The sequence below is a fragment of the Cydia pomonella genome, chromosome 7 (genome assembly GCF_033807575.1).
Source record: "Cydia pomonella isolate Wapato2018A chromosome 7, ilCydPomo1, whole genome shotgun sequence".
In the NCBI taxonomy this organism is placed as follows: domain Eukaryota; kingdom Metazoa; phylum Arthropoda; class Insecta; order Lepidoptera; family Tortricidae; genus Cydia; species Cydia pomonella.
Window position 1 is genome coordinate 6,224,841 of NC_084709.1, and position 13,188 is coordinate 6,238,028.

The 13,188-nt window shown below is 36.5% G+C and overlaps 1 long non-coding RNA gene across 1 annotated transcript in view; it reads left to right on the forward strand.

The window, feature by feature from the left end:
* Positions 1 to 13,188, forward strand: part of LOC133519680 (uncharacterized) — a 75,670-nt gene that overhangs the window by 4,279 nt on the left and 58,203 nt on the right. The window lies entirely within an intron of this gene.

The window sequence follows — 13,188 nt, forward strand, 5'->3', positions numbered from 1 at the left end:
TAAGTGTGAGTGCGCGCACACAGACGCGAGACTCGAGTGCTCGCTCATTGCGCGCCGTTCCGTCGACATCGCCCGCGAGGCGGACGGAATTTATCCTGCGCTGCCGAACGCAAGTTGTTTTTGTTGTTATCATTATCACATAATATTGTTTTTTTTTTTGTATATTATACTGTATCTATTAATTAACCATATAGGTAACAACTGCAAAAAAGAATGATGTCCCTGCTTCGGTCGTCGTCGTACAGTCAAGTGCAAAAATATGTATCGAAAGTATCGTCTCATAAATATGGTACTACGCTCTTATTACACTGGAACAAGATGCTATGGGACATATTTTTGAGTAAGATGTGTACACCCATATTTTTACACTTGACTGTACCTATCCGTTTTTGTAAGTAGGTATAAATATATTATGGTTAAACTACAATCTATTTAACTTGTAGTACGATGGGGCTAAACTTGGGCCGCCTTATTGAAGAACGTAGGTATCGCAATGACAATCTGGGTAAAGTATGTTGGGATAATGCCGGACAATTTTGGGCCCAATTGAGAGAACTCGTGAGAAAATATTTTTTCGAGATCTCAGCACGTGACAGATTCTTGGAAGTACGGAGCGAATCGTTAAATAATAACCGTAGATTCGGCCTGAATTTTGGTTATATTCAACTTAGAACGGTTTCAGTTTTGTACCTGTGTAAAGATAAGACATACGTTTTAATAGAGTAACGAGTGTTTTACCATCAAGGGAGAACATCGGATGGTGAAAAAAAGTTGCTTCTAATGGAAAGAGAATAAGGTATCACAAAGAAATAGGTCCGGTGTCTACCCTTCTCCAATGTATATAAATTACATTACAGCCACCAATATTTACAAACTTAAAAGTTGTCAACGAAAGTTTTTTTTTTCGTATTTTTGTATCCGATCTTAACCCTGATACAAAAATTGGTAAAATTGTGGCTCTCAAACTTTGATACCTATGTCATAAGGCAATTTGATAAGTAAACAATGTGCTAAGAAACCTCTTATTGTAAGGTTTACCCGAAATAATATAGTAAGAAAAACCACTAAAATAATAGATAGGTTTCGAAGTTTTGACAATTTAAGATCTCGTGAACTGTACAGGTTTAGTGAAAGTTTAAATGTATTGTTTATTGAAAGGAATGTCCTGGAAGATATTAAGTACTTAAGTAGGAGGGACAAAAATCAAAATAAAAAATAATCGTGCCCAGTCATTTTTAATGAAGGTCGCAAAAAAAATAAGAATCAAACTTAGAAATCAAAAAGATTAAGTAGTTCTTTAAAAAGGTCAAGGTTTTTTTTTATATTACGTTGGTGGCAAACAAGCATACGGCTTGTTTGCCGCCTGATGGTAAGCAGTATGCGTAGCCTATGTACGCCTACAACTCCAGAGAAGTTACATGCGCGTTGCCGACCCTAACCCCCTCCCAACCCTCGTTGAGCTCACTGAGAGCCCATCTTGAAGTATGGAAAATAAGTAAAATTGCGATTTTGTTGGTATAATTTTGCAATTATGTATATATATATATAGTTGATATACAATCTTTTTTTTATAAAATGTAAGGATCGTATGTAAAGAGTAAAGTAAATATATAGGAAAAGAGAGCCCTCTTGAAGCATTTTAAGGAAACTAATTTCGACGCCCTATCTCTAATTTGTATCCTAAACTAGCTATGTATGTATGCGTGCACAACTACATATGCATCCGTATGTGTAGGTACTTTATTGCGAAAAATTGCTCACTTGCTATTTTACTCGATTTTGTTATACAATTCAACGTGTATCATCATCCCTATACAATATAAATACTCTTTGTTGCACACCTTAATAAAAGAAAACAATACAAAAGAAAACAGAACCATAAGCACAGGTAAACAACATGCGGTCTTATCGCTAAAAAGCGATCTCTTCCAGGCAACCTTTGGGTTGCGGAAATTAAAAAAATTACATTGTCAGTAAGTAGGTGTACATACACATACAAACATACAAAATAGACTGCCAAAATCTCTTCCTTTTGATTTACCGTCGCGCTGGTAGTGGTACTGGATAAAAATAATGGTGCGAAAGTGTGATCAAGAAAACAATAAATGTGATAATTAAGTAGGTCAGTAGGTAAATAAAAGAAAATTTAAAGTTTGACAATCACTGCTGTTTTTGAAATAGGTAAAGATCGGATTGTTTCTTCCGATCTTTACCTGGAAGGGTCGAGATCGGATAGCGGTCTACAGCAGTGCTAGGTCTGTTAACACAATTACAAGAACTAACACAGTTTCATCACAATACGCAAAATAAATTACAGGTCGAAGATCGGATAGAAGAAAGAATTCGCAAAATTTACCTTGCTCTCTGTGATTGCGCATAGCACAAGCCCGACTCCCTGAGCGACGCGGGGACACTGGCAGTCGAGGCGCAATGAAATGGCGTCTTACACAATGTTGCCAACATTAAAAAATAAAGCCAAATTAGGGAGAAATGAATGTCCTACGTTCTTCACCCGCATCCGGTATTTACCCAACATACCTTAATCGTTGAACCGCCGCATTTCAAAATGGGCCTTATTTTGATATCGGCTAGCCGTAATGTAATACGGCGGATTATACAATAAGACTGCGATACTTATATGTATATAAATCCCCTTGTCAATGTAATTTCATTTAATTTGCTATCTAGTGGCAAACATCAATGTAGTTATCTTTTACTTGTGACGCACAAGTGTGAGCAATGTAAAATACTATATTTCTAAAAAAAAATGACTTGTTTATTGTGATTATACGTAGTAAAAGAAAATGTGATTATTAAATTATAATACGAAAGGTGGTCAAATCGCAAAATGCTGTCGTTTTATTTAAAATAATGAAATAATTAGACCAGTTCCGAAAGTACCGGGAAATCCCGGTTCTTTAAAACAGTACCGGTTCTGCAATCCCTAATAAGGATGTTATGCCCATCACTATTCCTTCTGTGTACGTATATTTAGAAACTGTCTCCGCCTCCAATTCGTGCGATAAGGACAACTGCAGCTCGGACCGAAATTCACACGCAAAAAACTCAAAAATCGAGGTTTCGCTCTCGACTGTTTCCTCCTCCAAAACGCAACCAATCATTATGAAATTTTGGGAATTGCAAGAGGAAGAAATAATCTATGCCGCTATGTTTTGATTTTTTGGATATTTGTTGTCATATTTGTATACTGCGCCTTTTTTTACAGCCAATTCAATTGAGCCGTTTTTGCGATTTTCGAGGCGCTGTAATTTTCTTCAAAATAAAATAATCCAAAAAAGCAAAACATAGCGGCACAGATATTGATGATATTGATCTTATTTGAAAAAATCATTGCTCTAGGTTTAAAATCCAGGGAGGAAACAGTCGAGAGCGTTTGTATGGAAAAATCACAACTAGGAATTCCTCTTAAGCATACATTTCAATTCCTTAACCATTAACTACAACAGTTTTGTGTTTATTCACTTTGTTGTTTATTGAGTCGAAAATGACGATCGGTAAGAGACGGCGCTTGAACATTCGAACATTCTGGACATATCTCTGTGTTGGCCTGTTGGGTCGCTACCTGCCATTGATCCCGTCAGCTGATTAAATTGATGCGGTTACGCACCTACAAGACTATCGGGACAGATTCAAAATCCTTGCTTTGTCAATCGTGAACAAGGCCTTAGCAGCGTAGTCTGATTATACAGCTTTATTTTTAACAATAATGTAAACGTAAAGACGTAGAAAAGTCTCCATTAACGCGTTTATAAAAGTGCCGAGTGCGATTTAAAATGCAAGCGCCCTCAAAGTTTTGTTCTCTGGCCGATTGAAATTGAAACATTTATCCCACTCTTAATTAACTCGAATTTCAGTGCTTTTTAGGGTTCCGTAGCCAAATGGCAAAAAACGGAACCCTTATAGATTCGTCATGTCCGTTTTTTCTTATTCTGCATGTTTGATATCCAATAGGTACATAAGAAGTTGCTTAGATTACGGCATATGTTATCAAATAAAAGAGGTACCTATCAACGTCAACTCCAGTAGGTACAGATGTAGTGCATAATTATTTTCCATCAATGGAAAACATTTATGCACTACATCTGTAGACTGTTTTTATTACGATGCGTTTGCTGATCTTAAAAGTTAATTGTGTAGTCAGGTCATAAGTTCTGCCAAAAAGATTTTGTTTTGACTGATAAAAAAGCTATCCCTAAATAAGGTTCACCATCATGTATATGTACATAATTATATGTATTAGTCTATCTTTTATACATTATATAAGTAGTAGTATTTAACTATTTATATATTTTTAATATTATTTGACTTCACGTTTAATTTTTTCCTTATTTGTTATTATTTTTTCCTGCACCAACATACACAAATGTCTCTGTTTGACCCAATGGTTGACTGGTAGAGAATGCCTTTTGGCATTAAGTTCGCCATTTGTACATTTTTCTTTATGTGTGCAATAAAGTTTAAATAAATAAATATAGATAGATAGATAGATTTTATTTGGTATTAATCATACACTGTCACATTAAGTACAATTTAGGCATAATTAATTACAAAATTATTATAAATTAAAATACAATGTAATAAATATCTCATCAAAAACATTTTCATCTAAAATGTTGCCAAGACAAAACCATAAGGCTCGCATTGTCAAAAAGTTATCAGATCTCTTGTAGAGCCAAGCTTCTAACTCTACAAGCCCTAACTTCACAAACTCTACACCTTAGTCAAAATATATGGTTTGGCCGTTTTGCTACCGTCACATGAGCGTAAGGTGAAAAATGTATTCACTATTAATTAAAAATTAATAAATAATACTTCTTGTATGTAACGAAACCGCCAAGCCACATATTTTAACTGAGGTGTAGAGTTTGGGAAGTTAGGGCTTGTAGAGTTAGAAGCTTGTCTCGTCGATCGTCTGAGCTATCAAAATCGTTGCCAACTTAGCTTGGTCTGACCTATTTTCAGTGATATAATATGTTTCACTGACAAACGACACTTGCCAACCAAAAAATACTTACTCGTATATCTGGCAAAAATCTATAATAGTAAAATACATATGTGATATGAATATGTTCTATTCATATTGCATACTGCACTTAAGCGAGTTTTCCTTTGGCTTTATTACAGCGTAAAATGGAACGTTTACTTTTGGAATAAGGGAATTCCCCTAATCGACTTACGTGATGTATTCACATATTGATCGAGCAGTCAGTATGGATCACATTTGTGCCACGAAAGGTTTTTGTTTAGTTGTTAATGTTATCAGTGTTTGTGTTGACAAAATGTTGACATGGACTTCCCTAAACGTGACAAAAAAGGTATCAGTGACATTTGGAGCCACTTTCGTAGAGGAGCATGTAAGTTTCGTTCCATGGCATTTATAAGTCAACTTTCTGAAATTTATCGATTTATCTACCAATTACACGTTATGGCTTTCATCTTTAGACATTTTGATTCCGCCCGGACCTAGGTCCGTATACTCTGTCCAAGCGAAACCGGATTCTTTGCCGAAACGTAAGGTTCGGTTTTGCTCTAATTTCGGCCAAAAACTAACCTTTAGTCGAAACTGAAACTTATCGGACACTACCGAAAATACGTATAGTTTCGGCGGGGCCGTGCGATCGGACGCACGCACGCTGGCCAAGAGCATATATCGTCAGTCACCGCCTACCGGCTCATACTTTGTCAGATGATAGTTTAGAGTGTCAAACGGGAGGCGATGACAATTTTTTTTTACGTTTTTCGGTGGCTGCCATCCCTCAATCCAACCACAGCGGCAGGTAACGTCCCCGAGGCTCATCATACATAGCCGTTAACCACTATACAAGTTTTCGCCGGGGAGGCGATTGGTCATGGAAATCTGTTCCTGGCTCGCGGTCTACATAACTCGTAAGAACCTCGAGCCTCGAGGTCATAGTTTCAGTGGGAGCCTATTTGATTCGCCAGCATAACAAGGTCCTGACGTAGCCACCGCATGCCCACTTCTCTTGAATTTAACCTATAAATAGACATGTCTCGTGCCTGCCAAACGTAAGAGCCTTTTATTTGTACCAAAGTACATACCTAAGTATACTCGTAATTCATTGGCACACTCTACAGGCAGCGTAAACGGTTTGGTAGATTTTGAGATATGGATAATATGATACGTATCAGCAGTGTCATGCGAAACTTCCCATGATTTATGTTATTTGAATGCCTGTCATGTGATTGACATGTGATGATATGCGGTTGAGTTCTGCCGCTTGTTTTAACGATTCTGTAGGCGTTTGAAAGTTTGGAACGTGAGTTTAGTTATAATCAATGAGTTTTAGTTTTGTATTTAAATAAGGAATTTACATCTATTGTTTATATTTGTTTTAAAAACTGTAGAACGCAGTTGGATTAGGAAGCAGGATGATCTTTGTGTTTTGGATAGGTGTTTAGGATGGGGTGGTGGATAGGAAAAATATATATTATTTTGGGCTATAAATTTACTTGTGTATAAGAGTTAGCCCTATAGATATTCTCCATATGTCCTTTTTAATTTCTTTTCCCACTTCACATGATGATGTTAGTAAGTATATATATTTATTAATAAAGGTACCGACTGCGCCATCTATTCGAGCAAAACTGAGACTAAGTAGGTATATTTCCCACTTCTTCTTCGCTTTGCGACTAATAATCCTTTGTATCCCACTCTTGTGTCCGTCAGAAGAACTGACTATCGACTATCTTTTTGCATTTGTTTTGAACCCAAACTGTTGGGCCTGCTTAGTCCTACGAAGCATAAACTATAGAGACCTTACAAGTTTTTTTTGCCAAATTAAGGGCAAGTGCGTGTTCCGACTACTCTTTAATAGTTCTCTACCTCGCCCCATCCCGATAACTGGCAATTAAATTTCCCGTCTAGCCAGCAAGGAGTAGTAATTTTCCATCAATTTCCATCGCATGCCAGGGCTGCGGAGCGACGGCCGGCCGTGACCGCTTTAGTCCTCAGTCCGCTCAACTGAAGACTTGCGTAATGCCAGATTACGCAGATAACGCGGAGACAAAAGGGAACGGCCTCCGATATATTGACATTAACAGCACCATGATAATATTGATAATACGTCACGAGAGGTGCTTATGGCGTCCGCGAAGAGTCGGTATTGGTATGGCTTATGTGTAGTCTTGTTAAATTATTGTATTGTTCAGTTGGAGAAATAACTGCAAAAGCGAATAAAGGTTTTGCTGTAATTATATGTGCTATAATTGAAAATGTTTTATGTATTTTTTTTTCTATTGTACCCTTTATTGTACTAAGTACAAATATCTACAAACAGACATTCATATATGTATAAACAAATATAAAGTTAAAAACACATGCCACATTTGAAAACATGTACAAATATGGCTGATTTAGCTAGTAGTTTACACGTTAATATTAAGACTGTTCGTTTTAACTAAACTGGTATAGATAATATAATACTATACAATAAAATAATAATAATAAATTAAAAATATATGATATGTAAATGCATTTACCTTTGTCAAGGAAATTATAAAAAAGTAAACAAATTGTACCGTCCAAGAGTTCATTAACGTTCTTTTCGCATTGCTTAACATTTTCAATTGCCTATTATTGCTATTTAGTGCCTAGGCAATCATCTTCGCAATAAGGACTGATTGCTCATCGCTTTTTATTTATTACAGTGTTGTTTTGTTCGTGTCATCGAGTTGAATTTAGCGGTTTATATCTGGAGTCGCGACTCCAGATATAAACCGGCCGGTTATTATTTATTTTTCTTTCTGAAATTTATTTCCTTTTTATCGTTACCGCGATCATATAGTTAGGCCTCAAAACAGTTCCATTATTGATCAAAGGCCTCCCCTGAGGATCTCCTCTATATGGGAGTCCTGGGACCCCGTGATCTCTGGGCCAAAGCATCTAACCGCCATGTTGGAGGCCTTACATAGCTCAAACAGTTTACGCAGCTTAGGTGGCAGTGAACTGACCACATGCTCTGAACTAGAACCTATGACTCCTGGGAGACAAGGATCTAGATTAGCCACTACATGAAAAAGGTTGGGATTGCCTTTCATACTTATGTATCTGTGTTCTATAACCAGGAAAGAGCCTTCTGACCAACTGACTGATTGTTTTTTCTGATGATTTCTGATGTGTAAAAATGCCTGTAATCTTATATTGCGGTTTTGCGGAGCGTCATCTGTTTTTATGACTGAAACCAATCAAGTTAAAAATTGTTTATTTTTGTGGCGTTCGCTTATTTAACAAAGCTAATTTTTAAAGTTAACCCAATTGACTTACTTATTTAGAACCTACGTCACTCGCGCTAAAGTTAGCCCGTTTAATTTAAGGGTCATCTAAATTTTACTCAGAGTTTAAAGTTAAAAGTATATTACGACTGTAAGCGGATTCGTCAGTTAAAACACCATCGTACTGATTGTACAGCAGTATGGCTCATTTTCTATCCATTAAACTAAATTTTGTTATAATATTCAACATGTGTCAAGTACCCAATTATGTCGCAGGTATGTACTCGTATATCCTTCGTCTAGCCAAAACATACTAACTCTCCCGCGGTCACAGGTCGCCCCCGAAGGGCCCGCGCCAACACTTAATAAATTTAAAACAAATGAATAACTACTAACTAGTATGAATACTTACATAGAAAATTGACGCAAAAACTATATCAAACCATACACGACCAGGGCCGGATTTAGGGGAGGGCAACCGGGCCTACAGCCCCGGGCCTCCACAAAAGAGGGGCCCCCACAATAGAGACTTCGGAAAATTTACTATTTTATTTGGAAAATAATTTGGGGCCAGGGGGCCTCCACTCTTTTATTGCCCGAGGCCTCCAGACCTCTAAATCCGGCATTGTACACGACTTTTCTCGTTATAGAGTCTATAATATAGACCCACAAATCGGCTGGTGTTCGAAGTATTACGCGATAAGATGCTTAACATCTACAATACCTTGAAACGATTAAGTACTTGCATTGCGAGTTGATCGATTATGGCTAAGAAATTGATACCTTTTTGTATATAAATCATAGGGGAATGACTGATAAAACAACATTATCCTCTTTTGTTGATTACGGGAATTTTAATCCTATCGCGTAAAACTTTGAGTGCTTTGTTTTTGTTTAAACAGTAATAGATTTAATAGTAGAAAAGTTTAATTGACAACACAATAACATCAAAGGTATGCTTAGGTCCTATCGTCGGCAGGATTCGTCCGAATAGATATTTTGAATCGGAAAATAAAGATGCAAATATAATTATTCAGTTCATAATCGTGGTATCTTAATACCACTGTCGATTTAAGACGAAAGGGGACGACCGCCCCGAAACCGCCTTTCCATATAAACGTAGTCCCCAATTTCCTCTCTGGATAGTCACATCATTGAAAATATTTTAACACAGTTTGATGTCTTTTAAAATTTTTTGTATAAAACCTGTTTTTGGCTCCTACCTTATATAATAATTTAAAAAAACAACGAAAAAAATCAAACGGTCGGGGTAAAATTCTGTAAAAATATTTTCCATAATGCCAATATCCAGGGAGGAAAATGAGGGCTATGGAGAATTGATCGTCCACTTTCCTCTTAAAGAGTTAACTGAAAATTAAAAGTGAAAATACATATGTATGTCATTTCATTGCATTTCAGGTCTGAAAAGTCATTTTATTATTTATTATGCTAAATAGTATATGAAGTAAAGTAAATTATCTTCTAATAACGGGTATCTATCTTTGTTAACGTTTGCGCCCACAAACAATCCAGTTATGTTAATCGCTACATGGCTACTTACAATTTAAATACTTAATTTTGAACCAGTGCCGCGCCTACAGAAAATTCCTCCGAAATATCTAGTCGCTCAATGTAGTCAGTGTAGTCAATCAGTTACACAAGTAGAATCTAATGCATTTTCTAGTTTATGGTAACTTTGTTTAGGTATAAATCTAGTACAAGCTTTCGACAACACCCGAAGACAACCGTACTGTGATATCAATAACAAGAAAGAGTAATTGGCGTGTATTTATTAAATTAATATTACCACGTTATGGTATACTAGCTTCTATATTATTGATTTAAAACTATCATAATTATGTCCTTCCTCGGGCCTCAAACTATCTCCATACCACCAAATTTCATCTTAAACAGTTCAGCGGTTTAAGCGTGAAGAGGTAACAGACAGACAGTTACATTTGCATTTAAATGATTAGTAGGAATAGAGCCAGTTGCATCTACCACATCTATATAGCGGGATGATCAACATCACACAGCAATGAACTACTTCGCATACAATAAAATTTAGCGAACTCCGACCTACTCTCATTCATGTTTTCACCAAAAATTGTGTATATCGCATAATATTTTTTCAAACTGCTGTCATTTTACTCATTCTAATTCTGAATATTACTGTTACTTTTCACCCGACTTGAATGGCAGAGCTATAACTTTGCATTTATTGCACTTCGCATGTAGAAAGCTCTAGGAATATAACAGGCGGTGACCAGATATTGGCAGAGCAGTTGTAAAACGTATTTTTGGCAACCATTTTAGTGTTTCCCAGAATCATAGTAATTTTCTTTCTGACGTCCGCAGGGGCTCCCATGGCCATTGCCACGAACAGGAATAGACGGACTTTTCTATTTAATGGAAAATTTTGCTCAACTATGCCAAATTTCGGATTTGGAAAATGACGTAAAAATTACTTAATTTGACAAGGAATAGAGTTGAAATTATACAATATTATCGTTAAATTTGTCCTTGTCTTTCAGTTTGTCCCTTTAAACATAAGCGCAGCTTCTACTTTCACTTTCTCATTTTAAATGCATATTTTTAAAGTATTTAATGAATTAATTTAATTACGATTGCTATGACTATTTACTTTCTACAAACGGGTCTTGCAATAATGTTTATAAATATACGGGTAATTTCTTCGAGTATCACAATCCCGCAAGTTTCACAATCGAATGGTACGTAAAACATTGTTTTAAATGCGTGAAATGATAAATCCGCCTACGGTCACTGAACGCTCAGCCTTCGAAAGTCCCTTGCACATTACTGACATTACCTTACGAGTCCCTTGCCGCCGCTGCTCCTTTGACGTATTCAATATACATAAGCAAAATGTCATGATCTCATGATGGTGTTACGTGCCCGCTACATAATACCGGGTTGTGGTAGGTATTTTTTACCTCAAGGTGTACAGTCACGTCTGAAAATATCGGTACAAAAAATGTGCCAAAAATATGTATACACTACCTTAATATATGGGCAATAAAGTCGTGAATACATATTTTTGGCACTTTTTTGTACCGATATTTTCAGACGTGACTGTACTTAATGCTTCAGGTATGGTAATGATAGTACATAATAAACATAAATTCCTAATCGCAACATTTTTACACCTTATTGTAGCATTTGCATAATGGGAGTCTAATTTACCTACTCTTACTCGTACCTTAAGAAGCTTATGATGCTTCTTATAACTATAATTCTCAATTCATCTGTCCCCACCGAGCACCCTATGGTCCCTATGTGTGTCTGCCTCTTGTATGGTGGTGGTCACGTGGGGCGGGCACAGATGGGAATACAACATTCCATATAGGTCCCAGGAGGTTAACATAGTCCGTTGGCTTGGCATCAGTATTAAAATCCCTAGCAACACGATATGTTCTATAAGTCCATTAGGTACCGACATGAGATTGTAATACCCGTATGCACTTCAATATTTTCTAGTCAGTTGCTATTGTTGATTTATGGCATTGGTTGTCTATGCTAGGCTCGGCCGGCAGTGCCCTCCTTTCACCTTCAGCGCAGATGGCTCCCCAGAAACCCTGAACTCAATCGCGACCTGAGCATTGGTTATTCACAGAGATCTCTCGTCAAATGAACATGCTTTACTTGAAAGAAACTGAACGGAGTATTAATTCATTTCATTTCGAATCGCACTAAACTCTATTATGCATCCAGGTTTGTTATGCGGACGGCTAAGGAGTGGAACTCACTTCCTGGAAATATATTCCCAGCACACTAAAACTTGGATCTTTTCTTGGATCTTGGATCTTTTTAAGTCGAGGGTGAATAGACTTCTCTTCGACTTTTAGGTAAGCATGCATCGGCACGTACCATCGGGTGAGATTGTGGTCAAATGCTTACCTTTTTCGAATAAAAAAGGCGACAGCACGGATTTTGCTGATGAAACCATTTATTCGTTTTGCATCACCACTAAAGCAGTTAATGCTAATATCTTAATAAGTTGGCGTGACACTTTTACCTATAGCACCAAAACATGCATTAATATTTCCATTCTGTGATTATCTCCAATCTTTCACGAACTGGGTTACACGAGATACGAATGCATAGGTCGTCGATGTCATGACACATAACAAAAAATAACTTCATTTTAATAAGTTTATTACTACCTTAGTAACATACGCAAAATATTTTTCTGATTATTGGCTTTATTTGTTGGCTGGACGAGTTTATTTAATTTTAACAAGTATTTGAATCTAATTCCATTTAAACTGTATGTATATTTGTATAAACCCTTAAGTGTTGCTGTCAGTAATTCAATTAGCATTTCTTTGTGTCTCGACATGAAACCTTATTGAATAGCTTGAACTATTGCGCATATATTTATGATGTTGCTTAAATATTCTCGTTTGTTTACGTTGAACGCTAGCTTTTAATTTATCTTTGCAAATTCTCGCTTAGCCTCGCCTTTAGGTAGTATTTATGTTTTTAGAGCATTGTCACTTTACTGCTTAGCTAAAACTTGCTATGCTTGCTTATACTAAATCTACTAAGCCTTGTAAGTTGTTTGATTATATTCAAAAAGGTGTATCTTAGGGCATTTCGGTGCAATTTTAGCACTAATCGGGCTAAGATCCCTTTTATGAAACTTTTAACTATAATTATCTTCAATATTACCATTATCATTTCAGATCGAGCTATTCACGAATTGTCTCTAATAAGCCGTTTAGAGAATAAGATTGATCTAGCAGGTTACAATATGAGCTTGTATTGTATACGGTGTACAGGGTTTTGTATAGATGAAACACTAACGTCTACGGTTAATTCTCATCACAATAGGTCACTATAGGTAAGGAAAGAAAAATATACGTCAAGTGCGTAGTGATGTGCCGTTACCAGTAAATTTTCCAACGCGAGTCA